Source organism: Carassius carassius, chromosome 38 (genome assembly GCF_963082965.1).
Source record: "Carassius carassius chromosome 38, fCarCar2.1, whole genome shotgun sequence".
NCBI lineage: Eukaryota > Metazoa > Chordata > Actinopteri > Cypriniformes > Cyprinidae > Carassius > Carassius carassius.
The window spans coordinates 4,371,080-4,391,335 of NC_081792.1; the positions used below are offsets into that span (position 1 = coordinate 4,371,080).

General features: G+C 41.8%; 2 non-coding genes across 2 annotated transcripts; one reads left to right on the forward strand and one right to left on the reverse strand.

Moving 5' to 3' along the window:
• Positions 1 to 5,922: 5,922 nt before the first annotated feature.
• On the reverse strand, positions 5,923 to 6,010 carry trnay-gua (transfer RNA tyrosine (anticodon GUA)). Its single transcript is given in 2 exon segments — positions 5,923 to 5,958; positions 5,974 to 6,010. It is a non-coding gene; the product is annotated as a tRNA-Tyr (tRNA).
• An 8,683-nt stretch (positions 6,011 to 14,693) lies between these two features.
• Positions 14,694 to 14,765, forward strand: trnac-gca (transfer RNA cysteine (anticodon GCA)). The gene has a single exon. It is a non-coding gene; the product is annotated as a tRNA-Cys (tRNA).
• The last annotated feature ends 5,491 nt before the right edge of the window (positions 14,766 to 20,256 follow it).

Genomic DNA, 20,256 nt, shown 5'->3' on the forward strand with positions numbered 1-20,256 from the left:
AGCGGAGCTGCTCTCTGACAACATCTCCAGGACACTTCGCTCCATGTGACTAGTAAGACAATTCTCTAATAACTATTATGATGAGTTTTGTTCCACCCGCTTAAATGATAAAAGTACTTGTGCTGTAAAAACTATTAAGACTGTGTCTGTTCCCCGAATAGTGAGGTCAAAATATAATGTAGGATCTAGAAAAAATCTTATCGTAATTAAACCAGAAAAATGTAAAGTAAATGAACAAAAACAATTTTTAAAGTTTGGGCTCATAAATATTAGATCACTCACACCCAAAGCAGTTATTGTAAATGAAATGATCACAGAAAATAGTTTTGATGTACTCTGCTTGACTGAAACCTGGCTAAAACCAAATGATTATTTTGGTCTAAATGAGTCTACTCCACCAAACTACTGTTATAAGCATGAGCCCCGTCAGACTGGTCGTGGAGGAGGTGTTGCAACAATATATAGTGATATTCTCAATGTTACCCAGAAAACAGGATACAGGTTTAACTCTTTTGAAATACTTCTGCTAAATGTTACACTGTCAGACATGCAAAAGAAATCTAATGTATCTCTTGCTCTGGCTACTGTGTATAGACCACCAGGGCCGTATACAGAATTCCTAAAAGAATTTGCAGATTTCCTCTCAGACCTTCTAGATACAGTTGATAAGGCGCTAATCATGGGAGATTTTAATATTCACGTTGATAATGCAAATGATACATTAGGACTTGCGTTTACTGACCTAATAAACTCCTTTGGAGTCAAGCAAAATGTCACCGGGCCCACTCATCGTTTTAATCATACACTAGATCTAATTATATCGCATGGAATCGATCTTACTGCTATAGATATTGTACCCCAATGTGATGATATTACAGACCATTTCCTTGTATCGTGCATGCTGCGTATAACTGATATTAACTATATGTCTCAGCGTTACCGTCTGGGCAGAACTATTGTTCCAGCCACCAAAGTCAGATTCGCAAATAACCTGCCTGATCTATCTCAACTGCTATTTGTACCCAAAAATACACATGAATTAGACGAAATTACTGACAACATGGGCACTATTTTCTCTAATACATTAGAAGCTGTTGCCCCCATCAAATTGAAAAAGGTTAGAGAAAAACGTACTGTGCCATGGTATAACAGTAATACTCACTCTCTCAAGAAAGTAACTCGTAGTCTTGAACGCAAATGGAGAAAAACTAACTTGGAAGTTTTTAAAATTGCATGGAAAAACAGTATGTCCAGGTATAGACAGGCTCTAAAAACTGCTAGGGCAGAGCATATCCACAAACTCATTGAAAATAACCAAAACAATCCAAGGTTTTTATTTAGCACAGTGGCTAAATTAACAAATTACCAGACGCCACCTGATTCAAATATTCCACCAACGTTAAATAGTAATGACTTTATGAATTTCTTCACTGATAAAATAGATAACATTAGAAATACAATAGCGAATGTAGATTCTACAGTGTCTAACACTTCAGTTTCATCCATCGCACCCAAAGATAAACTGCAGTGCTTTACAAATATAGGACAGGCAGAGCTAAATAAACTTATCACTGTATCTAAACCAACAACATGTTTATTAGATCCTGTACCCACTAAATTACTAAAAGAGCTGTTACCTGTAGCCGAAGAACCGCTTCTCAATATCATTAACTCGTCGTTATCTTTAGGTCACGTCCCAAAACCATTCAAGCTGGCGGTTATCAAGCCTCTTATTAAGAAACCAAAACTAGATCCTAGTGTACTGGCAAATTATAGGCCTATTTCAAATCTTCCATTTATGTCTAAAATTTTAGAAAAAGTTGTGTCTGCTCAATTGAGCACCTTCCTGCATAAAAATGATCTGTATGAAGAATTTCAGTCAGGTTTTAGGCCCCACCATAGCACAGAAACTGCACTTGTTAAAATTACAAATGACCTGCTTCTTGCGTCAGATCAAGGCTGCATCTCATTTCTAGTCTTACTTGATCTTAGTGCTGCGTTCGACACCATAGATCATGACATACTCATAGATCGATTACAAAACTATACAGGTATTCAAGGGCAGGCTCTAAGATGGTTTAGATCCTACCTGTCCGATCGCTACCATTTTGTTTACTTAAATGGGGTGTCATCTCATTTATCATCAGTAAAATATGGAGTGCCACAAGGATCCGTCCTAGGTCCCCTTCTATTTTCAATATACATGTTGCCCCTTGGTAATATTATTAGAAAATACGGAATTAGCTTCCACTGTTATGCTGATGATACTCAGCTATATATTTCAACGAGACCAGATGAAACTTCCCAATTATCTAAGCTAACAGAGTGTGTTAAAAATGTAAAAGATTGGATGACAAATAATTTTCTCCAATTTAATTCGGATAAGACAGAGATATTAATTATTGGACCAAAAAACACCACACAGAATCTTGTAGATTACAATCTGCAGCTAGACGGATGTACTGTTACTTCCTCTACAGTCAGAAATCTGGGTGTTATATTGGACAGCAATTTGTCTTTTGAAAATCATATTTCCAATGTTACAAAAACCACATTCTTCCATCTTAGAAACATTGCCAAGCTACGAAACATGTTATCTGTTTCTGATGCAGAAAAGCTAGTTCATGCTTTCATGACCTCTAGACTGGACTATTGTAATGGACTTCTAGGTGGTTGTCCTGCTTCGTCAATAAACAAGCTACAGGTAGTCCAAAATGCAGCAGCTAGAGTCCTTACCAGGTCAAGAAAATATGATCATATTACCCCAATTTTACAGTCTCTGCACTGGCTACCTATTAAGTTCCGTTTCAGTTACAAATTATCATTACTTACCTATAAGGCCCTAAATGGTTTAGCTCCTGCGTACCTAACTAGCCTTCTAACACGCTACAACCCATCACGCACCCTAAGGTCACAAAACGCTGGACTTTTGGTAGTTCCTAGGATAGCAAAGTCCACTAAAGGAGGTAGAGCTTTTTCACATTTGGCTCCCAAACTCTGGAATAGCCTTCCTGATAATGTTCGGGGTTCAGACACACTCTCTCTGTTTAAATCTAGATTAAAAACGCATCTCTTTCGCCAAGCATTCGAATAATGTATCTCTTAAATTGTGAGTGTAGTTGCATCTGCATTTTTATTCTTTAGCTTGGGTTAAACTAATTTTACTTTGTTGGATCAGCAGCTATGCTAATGATGTCTCTATTTTGTTTCTATGTTTTGCCACGGGATTTACATCCCGTGGTAACTAGGATTTACACAAGCTCCAGTCTGGATCCAGAACACCTGAGAAGAGATGATGCTGACCCTCAGAGGACCCCAGATGATGCTAACCTTGAATCAACAAACAGAACTAACAATTATTGCTACATGTGTGACTGCATCCTATAATTACTATTAATTAATAATATTGATAGTTCAGCATCTAGCTGACTACGTCTTGTATTATTATTATTTTTATTTTTCTAAAATCCTGTCAAACGTGCACAAACTACTAGCTACTACTAAATATTGTAGAAACATAATTTTCTGTAAAGTTGCTTTGTAACGATTTGTATTGTAAAAAGCGCTATACAAATAAACTTGAATTGAATTGAATTGATGGTGAGTGGGGGGAGTGCAGGGGGGTTTCTCCTGAAGTCCACAATCATCTCCACTGTTTTGAGCGTGTTAAGCTCCAGGTTGTTGAGAGTGCACCAGACAGCCAGCTCTTTAACCTCCTGCCTGTAAGCAGACTCGTCACCATCCTGAATGAGGCCGATGAGTGTGGTGTCATCTGCAAACTTCAGGAGCTTGACAGAGGGGTCCTTAGATGTGCAATCATTAGTGTACAGGGAGAAGAGCAGTGGGGAGAGAACGCAGCCCTGGGGAGCTCCGGTGCTGATTGTACGGGTGCTGGATGTGTATTTTCCCAGCCTCACTAGCTGCTGCCTGTCTGTCAGGAAGCTGTTGATCCACTGACAGACGGAGGTGGGCACGGAGAGCTGAGTTAGTTTGGGCAGGAGGAGGTTTGGCATGATCGTGTTAAAAGCCGAGCTGAAGTCTACAAACAGGATCCTCACATAGGTTCCCGGTCTGTCTAGGTGTTGCAGAACATAATGCAGTCCAATGTTTACTGCGTCGTCCACAGACCTGTTTGCTCTGTAGGCAAACTGAAGAGGATCCAGCAAGGGTCCAGTGATGTCCTTCAGGTGGGCCAGCACCAGTTTTTCAAATGACTTCATGACTACGGATGTTAAAGCCACAGGCCTGTAGTCATTTAGTCCTGTAATTTTGGGTTTCTTTGGGATGGGGATGATGGTGGAGCGTTTGAAGCATGAAGGGACTTCGCACAGCTCCAGCGATCTGTTGAAGATCTGTGTGAAGATGGGGGCCAGCTGGTCAGCACAGGATTTCAGACAGGCTGGTGTAACACAATCTGGGCCTGGTGCTTTTCTGCTTCCGGAAGACCTGGCGCACCGCATCCTCGCTGATCTGTATTGCAGGTGTGGGGGAGAGGGGGGATGCAGGAGGTGTGAATGGTGAGAGTGCTTGATTGGAGAGGTGTTCAGGATGGGTTGCAGGAGCTGAAAATGGTGTGAACGGTTGTGTGGAGAGGCATTCAGGGTTGGTTGCAGGAGTTGTTATTGGTGTGAACGATTGTTTGGAGAGGCGTTCAGGGCAGGTGATGGGTGTTCTTTCAAACCTGCAGTAAAACTCGTTCAGATCGTCTGCCAGTCGTTGATTTTCCACAGTGCTGGGGGGTGGTGTCTTGTAATTGGTGATCTTCTTTAGACTTTTCCACACTGTTGCTGAGTCGTTCGAAGTGAACTGAGTCCAATTTGGCAAAACAAGAATTATCCAAAAGTACGGTTTTCTGAATTATATAGTGTTTTATGCATTCAAGGGATCTGTTTTTTTTACTCAGCCCGGGAGTTCAGTTTATTTGGGCAGATTTCTGTGATTGCTGAATTGATACCTCGAACTGGTAATTAAGTTCTTTTCCAGGTGAAAATACTTGTGTCATCCATTTGAAAACACACACGGCAACCGTTATCTAGAGGAAAAACTGCCTATTGTCACTCTGTCAAGGTACAAAATTGACATATTGTGAGGTTAATAATGAAAGTGAGACCAGTTTTGTATCCGCAAAGATGCTGATTATTCGCTCGTTCAGTTTAATGCAGATTACAATTTATTCTCAATGTCCAGGTGGCAATTAGTGATAAGGCTTCAAAATGGTAAGCCCGTGACATCAAAACAACATGGCATTACACCCTTCAAAGTAATGAAGCAGTTACAGAGTAGCGATTAAATTGTTCATTCGAAAATCAACTGGCTGCCAGCCTGCAGTTTTTTTCCCCTTTAATCGCCGAGCTTGTCGGAGTGCTTGTGAGATGAATGGCAATACCGAAGCATGTCCGTGTCTTCCCTAGACATCGGAAAGGGTGTGCAGAATATGTCTTTTTTAGAAAAAAAGAAGAATGCCTGAAGATTTGCCTTTTCTTCTGGATTTTGGAGAAGAGAAAAAAAACACAACAACAAAATAAGCCGGAGGAAAAACAAGCACAGAGCAAACCAGCCAGGAGTCGAACCTAAAATCTTCTAATCCGTAGTCAGACGCGTTATCCATTGCGCCACTGGCCCACCAATAGTAAAGACCTCTGATTGCTACAGAGTTGTTGGTTTTAGATGTGACAGTGGCAAGCATTGCTGTCTGCTTATTCTCACCTTGTTTTCAGGAGGTAAGCCCACCAGCCCACCAGCCCCTTCCTGGTGGTCTAGTGGTTAGGATTCGGCGCTCTCACCGCCGCGGCTCTGGTTCGATTCCCGGTCAGCGAAAGTTCTTTTGGCTTCCAATTGTGGACTGCGAATTCAAGCTCTGCTAACAGCTGCGAGAAAGCCAGCTCCAAACCAAAAAAATGGTGAGCACTTGAAAAAAAGACCTCCTTCGAGCCGGAGTCAAACCAGCGACCTAAGGATCGCCAACACTCCAACCTACAGTCCTCCGCTCTACCAGCTGAGCTATCGAAGGGGCAAAGTGTTAGACAGAACCTCGACATATCACGGTCTTGTAGCTCTACTGTTGGCCAAAAAGTCACTTCTGGTGAAGGAAGATGTGCTGGATTTTTGAGGAGGGAATCAAAAAGGAGCATGCGTTCCCATACCGGGAGTTAAACCTGGGCTGCCTGGGTGAAAACCAGGAATCCTAAGCGCTAGACCATATGGGATTTGGAAACCTTAAACTGGCCATTGGCTTCTGGCGCACTTTCCATACATGTGGTCAGTGTGGGCGCAGGATCTTGTAGTGGCCTGTTGCTTTAGGTCTGCGACTGTAACAATGTGATAATCATTTGGCAAAACAAGAATTATCCAAAAGGACGGTTTTCTGAATTATATAGTGTTGTATGCATTCAAGGGATCTGGTTTTTTTTATTCAGCCTGGGAGTTCAGTTTATTTGGGCAGATTCCTGTGATTGCTGAATTGATACCTCGAACTGGTAATTAAGCTCTTTTCCAGGTGAAAATACTTGTGTCTTGCATCTGAAAACACATTTTAACCATTATCTAGATGAAAAACTGCCTATCGTCGGTCTGTCAAGGTACAAAATTGACATATTGTGAGGTAATAATGAAAGTGAGACCAATTTTTAATCCGCAAATTTGCTGATTATTCGCTCGTTCAGTTTAATGCAGATTACAATTTATTCTCAATCTACAGGTGGCAATTAGTGATAAGGCTTCAAAATGGCAAGCCCGTGACATCAAAACCACATGGCATTACACCCTTCAAAGTAATAAAGCAGTTACAGAGTAGCGATGAAATTGTTCATTCAAAAATCAACTGGCTGCCAGCCTGCAGCCAGGAGTCGGACCTAGAATCTTCAGATCTGTAGTCAAACGCGTTATCCATTGCGCCACTGGCCCACCAATATTAAAGACCCCTGATTGCTACAGAGTTGTTGGTTTTAGATGTCACTATGGCAAGCATTGCTGTCTGCTTATTCTCACCTTGTTATCAGGAGGTAAGCCCTGATAATTGCCGAGCTTATCCGAGAGCTTGTGTGATGAATGGCAATACCGAATCATGTTACATGACTCCCCATACACATCGGAACCTCAACCTATCAGGGTTCTTTAGCTCTACTGCTGTCCAAAAAGTCACTTCTGGTGAAGGAAGATGTGCTGGCATTTTGAGGAGGGAAGCAAAAAAGTTCAAGCTTTCCCATACCGGGAGTTGACCCCTGGCCGCATGGGAGAAAACCAGGAATCCTAACTGCTAGACCATATGGGAACTGGCCAGCTTTAACTGGGCACAAGCTTGTGGGCCACTTTCCATAATCTGGCCAGTGTGGTTTACAGAAATAAATAGTGTTGCATGCATTCAAGGGACATGAAAAACTGCCTATCGTCGGTCTGTCAAGGTACAAAATTGACATATTGTGAGGTTAATAATGAAAGTGAGACCAATTTTTAATCTGCAAAGATGCTGATGTAGTTTCGTCTACCGGTTCTCAGAAGAATCACACTCAGTCAGTGGTTTTCTCTCAGAAGAAAATACTTTATTTTATGGAAAACAACGCAGAGAGTCCTTGCAAGGAAATCTCTCAAATGTTATTTGGTATCTCCTTATATACACTATATGGTGCGGTTCCACAATAGTCAAACTTTTCCTTATGATTACAATTTTAATACCTCCCTAGAGAGGAGAGGCCCCCTGCTTGATTTATTCTAAAGAAAGGCCCTGTATGTATGTCTGACCATATGTTTGTCATCGGTTTTGCACATTCCAGCACGTAGGCAACTTTCTATTTTATTGCCTAAAATTTGTGACATTTTGGTGATTTTCTCTATGCATATTTCTACAGTATTATGGGACAAAACTTACAAAAATGGATTCCTCGGAGCTTGCAGAGTACAGCTGATGAGACTTCAACCACGAAATCGCTAAAATTTATCTGTCCAGGGAACCATTAGAAAGGGTGTGCTGAATAAATGGCAAATGGGAGTTTTTTTTTTTAAAAATGTCCATTTACAATTTATTCAGCGGGACCTCCGTAGTGCTCCCGTGGACATACATTTTTATGCAAATTCTACGGTATTATGTGACCAAACTTACATGAATGGACTCTACTGAGCGTGCTTTGTACAGTAGAGGTGTTTCCTTTAACAATATTGCACTCATTTGAAATAAATCAAGTTAAATAGATTAGGAATAAGTGCAAACATATCTATATAGAACGATTCTGTATGTGATTGTAACTCAGTGGCACATCCTCTCGAGAGGTTCTTTTTTTGTATCTGGCATGCTTGTCATATCCAAAAACTTTATTCAAAAGTGAGTCTGTCATCTTGTGTGAGGCTATGATCCAGGGAGTCTGTGGGGGTATAGCTCAGTGGTAGAGCATTTGACTGCAGATCAAGAGATCCCCGGTTCAAGTTCGGATGACCCCTTTGGATTTGGCATGTTAGGAATATGTGTAGCCATATCTTCCTGCCTTTTTTTGCTCATACTGTACAGGGTTATACCTTAATGGCACGGCGTTTGATTGCAGATCAAGAGGTCCTAGGTTCATTCCATGTGCCTAATTTGAGCTTTGGCATATTAGGAATAAACAAATCCTTGACATAAATTCATTTTTGAGGTTTGTGCTCATGCAGTACGGGGTTATAGCTCAACAACAGAGCATTTTTCTGCAGATCAATAGGTCTACATTTTGGATCTGGCTCGCTTGACATAATGAACGACATGATTTCAAAGTGAGTCTGTAATTAAGTCGTCCACAGTTCAAATCTGGGTGTCCCCTTTGGACTTGTCTTATTTGGAGGTTTTGAGTTGTAGAGTTGCTGGTTCTGATTTGAAGTAACCAAAGACCTGAGTTTACAGTAAAGGAGTCAATGTTTGATATTGTTGAATCGTAGGATCGAACTTAATCTTTGGCTCGAAGCACAGAAGTCTGTAGGGGTATGGCTTAATGAAAGAGCATTTTTCTGCAAATATGTGGGGGCATAGTTCAGTGGTAGAGCATTTGAGTGCAGATCAAGAGGTCCACGATTCAAATCCGAGTGCCGCTTATGGATTTGGCAGATTAGGAATAAGTGCAAACATATCTATATAGAAAGATTCTGTATGTGATTGTAACTCAGTGGCACATCCTCTCGAGAGGTTCTTTTTTTGTATCTGGCATGCTTGTCATATCCAAAAACTTTATTCAAAAGTGAGTCCGTCATCTTGTGTAGCCATCTTACTGGACCTTTCTGCTGCTTTTGACACTGTTAATCACCAGATTCTCCTGTCCACCCTCAGAAAGATGGGCATCTCTGGAACAGCACTCCTGTGTGTTAAGTCCTACCTCTCTGACAGATCCTTCAGTGTGTCTTGGAGGGGTGATGTTTCAAAGTCACACCACCTTGCTACTGGGGTTCCTCAAGGCTCAGTACTTGGACCACTTCTCTTCTCAATCTACATGACATCATTAGGATCTGTCATTCAGAAGCATGGCTTTTCTTATCACTGCTACGCTGATGACACCCAACTCTACCTCTCATTCCAACCAGATGACCCGACGGTAGCTGCTCGCATTTCAGCCTGTCTGAGTGACATCTCTAGCTGGATGAATGACCATCACCTTCAGCTTAACCTTACGAAGACAGAACTCCTGGTGATTCCAGTTAACCCATTGCTTCATCACAACTTCTCTATACAGCTGGGCTCATCAACCATTACTCCTTCGAGGACAGCTAGAAACCTAGGAGTTGTGATGGATCATCAGTTAAGCTTCACAGACCACATTGCTACAACTACCCGGTCCTGCAGGTTTGCCTTATACAACATTAGGAAGATTAGACCCTTCCTGTCAGAGCAAGCAACCCAACTTCTTGTCCAAGCTCTTGTTCTCTCCAGACTGGACTATTGTAATGCTCTCCTGGCGGGCCTTCCTGCATGTACTGTCAAGCCTCTGCAATTGATCCAGAATGCAGCAGCGAGGGTTGTCTTCAATGAGCCAAAAAAAGCTCACGTTACTCCGCTCCTCATCAGGTTACCAGTAGCTGCTCGCATCAAATTCAAGGTACTGATGCTAGCCTACAAGACGACCACTGGCACGGCACCAACTTACCTAAACTCATTGGTTAACTCTTATGTGCCCTCCAGAAGTTTGCGCTCTGCAAGTGATCGACGCCTTGTGGTACCATCCCAAAGAAGTTCAAAATCACTCTCAAGGACCTTTTCCTGGACTGTGCCCAGCTGGTGGAATGACCTCCCAATCTCAATTCGTACAGCTGAGTCTTTACTCATTTTCAAGAAACAGCTAAAGACTCATCTTTTTCGCCTGCACTTAACCAACTAACACTAGCACTTTTCCTTTTCTTGTCTTTTTATAAAAAAAAAAAAAAAAAACCTACCTATGCGTTCTATACTAGACTAACTGAGACTTGTCATGGCACTTGTACACTGTTGTTGTTCTCTTGTTGACCTGACTGCTTCTATTGTTCTCATTTGTAAGTCGCTTTGGATAAAAGCGTCTGCTAAATGATTAAATGTTAAATGTTAAATGTTAAATGTTGTGTGAGGCGATGATCCAGGGAGGCTGTGGGGGTATAGCTCAGTGGTAGATAAGATAAAGATAAATATAAAATATACTTTAATGTCCCCCAGGGGGGAAATTTGTCTTGGGCTACAGTCACTGCGACACACACTTACAACTTACCACATAAAAAATACACAGAATATAAACAATACAAACATGCGTCATTACACTGTATCGTGAAAATTACAAAAATTAATTTATAATAATAATTGCACAACACAGTGGGGATAAAAAGTATACAAGTAGGTAACCGTTATTTGCTACTATTTAGCATCTTAATGGCAGCTGGGATGAATGAGTTTTTATACCTCTTTAACCTGCAGTACGGCATTCTAAATCGTTTACCTGAGGGTAACAGCTCTATTTCCTTATTCAGAATGTGGGATGGATCATCCAGAATCGTATGTGCCTCCCTGAGCACAGATTTTTCATACAGTGACTGAAGGTAGCACTGTTCTTGGTAGCCTACAATTTTAAAAGCTGTATTGATCAGCCGCCCCAACTTAGATTTAAGCTGAACTGAAAGATTACCATACCAGGTCTGCATGCTATAACGTATCACACTCTCTAAAATAATTTCGAAAAACAGAAGCAAGATTTTGCTGTTAACACCAAACAGTCTTAACCTTCTTAAAAAGTATATCCTTTGTTGCAACCTGGTGCAAAGATTTTCAACATGAATGTGCCAGGTAAGGGAACAATCAATAAAAACACCCAGATACTTATATGACGTAACCTGGCGTATTGGTTTGTTATGAATAAGTACAGGATTAGGTTCACAGATTGATCTTGGGTCAAATATCATCTCCTCTGTTTTAATGACGTTAACCATCAGATGGTGAGCATCACACCAGTCCACAAACTGTTTAATTTCTGAATGGTAGGAGACTGTGTCTTGGTCTCGAAACAATAAGCTAAGGATAGCAGTGTCATCAGAGAATTTAACAATATAATTGTGTGGATGTTTACTCACACATTCATTGGTATAGATAGTAAAGAGGACAGGGGAGCTCACACAACCCTGTGGTGCCCCCATGCTGATGGATTTGGGGTCTGAGACTGCCTTGTGTACTTTAACATATTGTGTCCTATTAGTTAAAAAGGAGTAATACCATTCAACAATAAAAGAGCTTACACCCATATTTTTAAGTGTCTCAAGTAAAATAACTGGCTGAATCGTATTGAAGGCCGAACTAAAATCTATAAAAAGTAAGCATGCGTAGGCCTTCGGGTCCTCCAAGTGCTTAAGGACTAGGTGGGTGATGCTACTTATAGCATCATCTGTACTCCTACCCCGTTTATAGGCAAACTGCCAGGGATCTAACTTTTTGTTAACCTCAGTTTTTAAAAGAGACACCATATATTTCTCAAAACACTTCATTACAATGGATGTCAATGCTACTGGTCTAAAATCATTGTTCTCCTTGGGACAGGGTTTCTTTGGTACTGGAATAATAACAGTCTTTTTCCATAGGGCTGAGATGATGTGAGAGTCAAGTGATCGCTGAAAGATAGGGCACCAGGCTGGAACAAGCTCCTCCGCACATGTTTTCAGTAAGGGGGCAGAGATTCCATCTGGACCCTTAGCCTTCCTAGTACACTGATGCTGGAACAGTGACTGTATCTGTAACCAGTCTATCTCATGTCCTATGTTCAAATCCGTGCTGATGGAGTTTAGGATACTAGTGCAATCATTGTTAAAATCCTGAGTTTGAAATCTAAGGTAAAAGTCATTAAATTCATTAGCTTTCATCCGGTCATCTGTAGTGTTTATATGTACTTTACTTGGTGACATGTTAGTGATAGTTTTCATTGAGTCCCAGAGTTTTTTCGAATTCATGGTTGTAAAGTGGCTTTCAATTACTTCCTTTTGCTTTTTTCTGGCTTTATTAAGCAGTTGGTTCAGTTCCTTTTGCACCACTTTTAGCTCAATTCTGTCATTATTTCTAAAAGCTACCTTTTTTCGATTTATGCAGTCTTTTATTTCCTTGGTTACGTAAGGCTTATTATTTGAGTAAACCACAACCTCTTTCTTTGTAAGGACGCTATCTATGCAATAATTTATATAGTCTGTGATTGTCTCTGTTGTAACATCAATACCTGTGTCGTGAAACACACTCCAATCTGTACACAAGAAGCATCCTTTTAGTGTTTCTATCCCCTCATCAGACCACACACTGACTGTTTTCACTTGTGGCTTGCTGCGTTTCAGCATGGTTTTGTAGATGGGAATTAAGTGAATCACGTTGTGGTCTGAATTGGCCAATGGGGCTTTTGGTTTGGCTACATAGGCATTTTTAACATTGCCATAACATTTGTCAATAGTCTTGTTTTCACGTGTGCTGCACTTGATATATTGTTCAAACCCAGGGAGTGCTAATTCAAGTTTACAGTGGTTGAAGTCCCCCACTATAAACACGGGAGCGCCCGGAGCGCGCTGCAGTTCTTGGTGTACACAGTCAGCAATGCAAGCTGCGGCCCTAGCTGCATTCCCGCTGGGAGGAATGTACACAACGCACACGGCCACACTTCCGAACTCCCTTGGGAGGTAAAACGGTCTCATAGTCAAATGCAAAATCTCGACATGCAGACAGCAAAGTGTTTCCCTAACTGTGTACTGTTTGCACCAGTTGTTACTTACATACACAGCCATGCCGACACCTCTCGTTTTTTCGGATTGTTCAATCCTATCTGCCCTGACAAGTGAAAATCCATCGATGTCAATCAGAGAGTTTTGGATATCCCTGTGTAACCACGTTTCCGTGATCACCATTAAACTTGAGGTGCGATACTCAGAGCATGTTCTGGTATTAATCCGAAGTTCGTCTATTTTAGCTCGAAGTGATCTTGCGTTGCATAATATCATTGAAGGGAGGAGGCTTACTGCCTCTCCATCGTAAACGCTGACGCGCTCCACCACGCCAACCCCTTTTCCTCGACCGCCCTGGCCGAGCGCTCACGCAGGTTGGTAAATCCACAGGTGGAAGATGGGACGGTCGGAGTGCCAGCAGCGCATCTCGGGTGTAGGTAGTAAGATGCTGGGCCTGGATGCCCGCTGAATAAGTTTGGCATGGTACACATACTCCGACAATGAGCAACACAAGATATATGTAATGAATAAATATTTCCATGTTGACTTCACGTTCCCACAGCGCAGCAACACATTCACAAACATACAAGCCAACGCAACCAACAAACAAACAAAAACAACCAACAAACAAAACGACGATCGCAGTAAACAGCGTGCCCGAGTCGCAAACAGAGCAGCGCCACCGGAAGACTGCATAAAGTGGTAGAACATTTGAATGCAGATCAATAGGTCCCCGGTTCAAATCCGGGGGCCCCCTTTGCATTTGGCATGTTAGGAATATGTGTAGCCATATCTTTCTGCCTTTTTATGCTCATACTGTATGGGGTTATATCTCAATGGCACAGCGTTTCATTGTAGATCAATAAGTCCCAGGTTCATTCCATGTGCCTCCTTTGGGCTTGGCATATTAGGAATAAACAAATCCTTGACATAAGTTCATTTTTATTATAGCTCAATGACAGAGCATTTTCCTGCAGATCAATAGGTCTACGTTTTGGATCTGGCTTGCTTGACATAATCAACGACATGATTTCAAAGTGAGTCTGTAATCAAGTCGTCCACAGTTTAAATCTGGGTGTCCCCTTTGGACTTGTCTTATTTGGAGGGTTTGAGTTGTAGAGTTGCTGATTCTGATTTGGAGTAACCAAAGACCTGAGTTTACAGTGAAGGAGTCAATGTTTGATATTGTTGAATCGTAGGATCTAACTTAATCTTTGGCTCGAAGCACAGAAGTCTGTAGGGGTATGGCTTAATGAAAGAGCATATTTCTGCAAAGATGTGGTGGCATAGTTCAGTGGTGGAGCATTTGAGTGCAGACCAAGAGATCCACGGTTCAAATCCGAGTGCCGCTTATGGATTTGGCAGATTAGGAATAAGTGCAAACATATCTATATAGAAAGATTCTGTATGTGATTGTAACTCAGTGGCACATCCTCTCGAGAGGCTCTTTTTTGTATCTGGCATGCTTGTCATGTCCAAAAACTTTATTCAAAAGTGAGTCTGTCATCTTGTGTGAGGTTATGATCCAGGGAGTCTGTGGGGGTATAGCTCAGTGGTAGAGCATTTGACTGCAGATCAAGATGTCCCCGGTTCAAATCCGTGTGCCCCCTTTGGATTTGGCATGTTAGAAATATGTGTAGCCATATCTTCCTGCCTTTTTGTGCTCATACTGTACGGGGTTATATCTCAAAGGAACAGTGTTTTATTGCAGATCAAGAGGTCCTAGGTTCATTCCATGTGCCTAATTTGGGCTTGGCATATTAGGAATAAACAAATCCTTGACATGAATTCATTTTTGAGGTTTTATGCTCATGCAGCACGGGGTTATAGCTCAACGACAGAGCATTTGTCTGCAGATCAATAGGTCTACGTTTTGGATCTGGTTTGCTTGACATAATCAACGACATGATTTCAAAGTGAGTCTGTAATCAAGTCGTCCACCGTTCAAATCTGGGTGTCCCCTTTGGACTTGTCTTATTTGGAGGGTTTGAGTTGTAGAGTTGCTGATTCTGATTTGGAGTAACCAAAGACCTGAGTTTACAGTGAAGGAGTCAATGTTTGATATTGTTGAATCGTAGGATCTAACTTAATCTTTGGCTCGAAGCACAGAAGTCTGTAGGGGTATGGCTTAATGAAAGAGCATTTTTCTGCAAATATGTGGGGGCATAGTTCAGTGGTAGAGCATTTGAATGCAGATCAAGAGGTCCACGATTCAAATCCGAATGCTGCTTATGGATTTGGCAGATTAGGAATAAGTGCAAACATATCTATATAGAAAGATTCTGTATGTGATTGTAACTCTTTCTCTTCCCTCTCCCCACTCTCAGAGATGGATGTCTCCAAACTTCTCCTGTCCAATCATCCTACTACTTGTCCACTTGATCCGATCCCCACTCACCTCCTTCAAGCGATCTCTTCTTCAGTCATACCTTCGCTTACTCACGTTATCAACTCCTCTCTTCACTCTGGAACATTTCCCTCAGCATTCAAGCAGGCTCGGGTAAGCCCACTGCTCAAGAAACCATCTCTAAATCCAGCGCTTCTTGAAAACTACAGACCGGTATCCCTTCTTCCATTCATTGCAAAGACACTTGAGCGAGCGGTGTTCAACCAGTTTTCTATGTTCCTTGTACAGAACAACCTCCTGGACAGCAACCAATCTGGCTTCAAAAGTGGCCACTCAACTGAGACTGCTCTGCTCTCGGTTACTGAAGCCCTGCGACTAGCAAGAGCAGCTTCAAAATCCTCGGTACTCATCTTACTGGACCTTTCTGCTGCTTTTGACACTGTTAATCACCAGATTCTCCTGTCCACCCTCAGAAAGATGGGCATCTCTGGAACAGCACTCCTGTGGGTTAAGTCCTACCTCTCTGACAGATCCTTCAGTGTGTCTTGGAGGGGTGATGTTTCAAAGTCACACCACCTTGCTACTGGGGTTCCTCAAGGCTCAGTACTTGGACCACTTCTCTTCTCAATCTACATGACATCATTAGGATCTGTCATTCAGAAGCATGGCCTTTCTTATCACTGCTACGCTGATGACACCCAACTCTACCTCTCATTCCAACCAGATGACCCGACGGTAGCTGCTCGCATTTCAGCCTGTCTGAGTGACATCTCTAGCTGGATGAATGACCATCACCTTCAGCTTAACCTTACGAAGACAGAACTCCTGGTGAATCCAGTTAACCCATTGCTTCATCACAACTTCTCTATACAGCTGGGCTCATCAACCATTACTCCTTCGAGGACAGCTAGAAACCTAGGAGTTGTGATGGATCATCAGTTAAGCTTCACAGACCACATTGCTACAACTACCCGGTCCTGCAGGTTTGCCTTATACAACATTAGGAAGATTAGACCCTTCCTGTCAGAGCAAGCAACCCAACTTCTTGTCCAAGCTCTTGTTCTCTCCAGACTGGACTATTGTAATGCTCTCCTGGCGGGCCTTCCTGCATGTACTGTCAAGCCTCTGCAATTGATCCAGAATGCAGCAGCGAGGGTTGTCTTCAATGAGCCAAAAAAAGCTCACGTTACTCCGCTCCTCATCAGGTTACACTGGCTACCAGTAGCTGCTCGCATCAAATTCAAGGTACTGATGCTAGCCTACAAGACGACCACTGGCACGGCACCAACTTACCTAAACTCATTGGTTAAATCTTATGTGCCCTCCAGAAGTTTGCGCTCTGCAAGTGATCGACGCCTTGTGGTACCATCCCAAAGAAGTTCAAAATCACTCTCAAGGACCTTTTCCTGGACTGTGCCCAGCTGGTGGAATGACCTCCCAATCTCAATTCGTACAGCTGAGTCTTTACTCATTTTCAAGAAACAGCTAAAGACTCATCTTTTTCGCCTGCACTTAACCAACTAACACTAGCACTTTTCCTTTTCTTGTTTTTTTATAAAAAAAAAAAAAAAAAAAAAAAAGAAACCCTACCTATGCGTTCTATACTAGACTAACTGAGACTTGTCATGGCATTTGTACACTGTTGTTGTTCTCTTGTTGACCTGACTGCTTCTATTGTTCTCATTTGTAAGTCGCTTTGGATAAAAGCGTCTGCTAAATGATTAAATGTTAAATGATTAAATGTTAAATGTTGTGTGAGGCGGTGATCCAGGGAGGCTGTGGGGGTATAGCTCAGTGGTAGATAAGATAAAGATAAATATAAAATATACTTTAATGTCCCCCAGGGGGGAAATTTGTCTTGGGCTACAGTCACTGCGACACACACTTACAACTTACCACATAAAAAATACACAGAATATAAACAATACAAATATGCGTCATTACACTGTATCGTGAAAATTACAAAAATTAATTTATAATAATAATTGCACAACACAGTGGGGATAAAAAGTATACAAGTAGGTAACCGTCATTTGCTACTGTTTAGCATCTTAATGGCAGCTGGGATGAATGAGTTTTTATACCTCTTTAACCTGCAGTACGGCATTCTAAATCGTTTACCTGAGGGTAACAGCTCTATTTCCTTATTCAGAATGTGGGATGGATCATCCAGAATCTTATGTGCCTCCCTGAGCACAGATTTTTCATACAGTGACTGAAGGTAGCACTGTTCTTGGTAGCCTACAATTTTAAAAGCTGTATTGATCAGCCGCCCCAACTTAGATTTAAGCTGAACTGAAAGATTACCATACCAGGTCTGCATGCTATAACGTATCACACTCTCTAAAATAATTTCGAAAAACAGAAGCAAGATTTTGCTGTTAACACCAAACAGTCTTAACCTTCTTAAAAAGTATATCCTTTGTTGCAACCTGGTGCAAAGATTTTCAACATGAATGTGCCAGGTAAGGGAACAATCAATAAAAACACCCAGATACTTATATGACGTAACCTGGCGTATTGGTTTGTTATGAATAAGTACAGGATTAGGTTCACAGATTGATCTTGGGTCAAATATCATCTCCTCTGTTTTAATGACGTTAACCATCAGATGGTGAGCATCACACCAGTCCACAAACTGTTTAATTTCTGAATGGTAGGAGACTGTGTCTTGGTCTCGAAACAATAAGCTAAGGATAGCAGTGTCATCAGAGAATTTAACAATATAATTGTGTGGATGTTTACTCACACATTCATTGGTATAGATAGTAAAAAGGACAGGGGAGCTCACACAACCCTGTGGTGCCCCCATGCTGATGGATTTGGGGTCTGAGACTGCCTTGTGTACTTTAACATATTGTGTCCTATTAGTTAAAAAGGAGTAATACCATTCAACAATAAAAGAGCTTACACCCATATTTTTAAGTGTCTCAAGTAAAATAACTGGCTGAATCGTATTGAAGGCCGAACTAAAATCTATAAAAAGTAAGCGTGCGTAGGCCTTCGGGTCCTCCAAGTGCTTAAGGACTAGGTGGGTGATGCTACTTATAGCATCATCTGTACTCCTACCTCGTTTATAGGCAAACTGCCAGGGATCTTACTTTTTGTTAACCTCAGTTTTTAAAAGAGACACCATATATTTCTCAAAACACTTCATTACAATGGATGTCAATGCTACTGGTCTAAAATCATTGTTCTCCTTGGGACAGGGTTTCTTTGGTACTGGAATAATAACAGTCTTTTTCCATAGGGCTGGGATGATGTGAGAGTCAAGTGATCGCTGAAAGATAGGGCACCAGGCTGGAACAAGCTCCTCCGCACATGTTTTCAGTAAGTGGGCAGAGATTCCATCTGGACCCTTAGCCTTCCTAGTACACTGATGCTGGAACAGTGACTGTATCTGTAACCAGTCTATCTCATGTCCTATGTTCAAATCCGTGCTGATGGAGTTTAGGATACTAGTGCAATCATTGTTAAAATCCTGAGTTTGAAATCTAAGGTAAAAGTCATTAAATTCATTAGCTTTCATCCGGTCATCTGTAGTGTTTATATGTACTTTAATTGGTGACATGTTAGTGATAGTTTTCATTGAGTCCCAGAGTTTTTTCGAATTCATGGTTGTAAAGGGGCTTTCAATTACTTCCTTTTGCTTTTTTCTGGCTTTATTAAGCAGTTGGTTCAGTTCCTTTTGCACCACTTTTAGCTCAATTCTGTCATTATTTCTAAAAGCTACCTTTTTTCGATTTATGCAGTCTTTTATTTCCTTGGTTACGTACGGCTTATTATTTGGGTAAACCACAACCTCTTTCTTTGTAAGGACGCTATCTATGCAATAATTTATATAGTCTGTGATTGTCTCTGTTATAACATCAATACCTGTGTCGTGAAACACACTCCAATCTGTACACAAGAAGCATCCTTTTAGTGTTTCTATCCCCTCATCAGACCACACACTGACTGTTTTCACTTGTGGCTTGCTGCGTTTCAGCATGGTTTTGTAGATGGGAATTAAGTGAATCACGTTGTGGTCTGAATTGGCCAATGGGGCTTTTGGTTTGGCTACATAGGCTTTTTTAACATTGCCATAACATTTGTCAATAGTCTTGTTTTCACGTGTGCTGCACTTGATATATTGTTCAAACCCAGGGAGTGCTAATTCAAGTTTACAGTGGTTGAAGTCGCCCACTATAAACACGGGGGCGCCCGGAGCGCGCTGCAGTTCTTGGTGTACACAGTCAGCAATGCAAGCTGCGGCCCTAGCTGCATTCCCGCTGGGAGGAATGTACACAACGCACACGGCCACACTTCCGAACTCCCTTGGGAGGTAAAACGGTCTCATAGTCAAATGCAAAATCTCGACATGCAGACAGCAAAGTGTTTCCCTAACTGTGTACTGTTTGTGCCAGTTGTTACTTACATACACAGCCATGCCGACACCTCTCGTTTTTTCGGATTGTTCAATCCTATCTGCCCTGACAAGTGAAAATCCATCGATGTCAATCAGAGAGTTTTGGATATCCCTGTGTAACCACGTTTCCGTGATCACCATTAAACTTGAGGTGCGATACTCAGAGCATGTTCTGGTATTAATCCGAAGTTCGTCTATTTTAGCTCGAAGTGATCTTGCGTTGCATAATATCATTGAAGGTAGAGGAGGCTTACTGCCTCTCCATCGTAAACGCTGACGCGCTCCACCACGCCGACCCCTTTTCCTCGACCGCCCTGGCCGAGCGCTCACGCAGGTTGGTAAATCC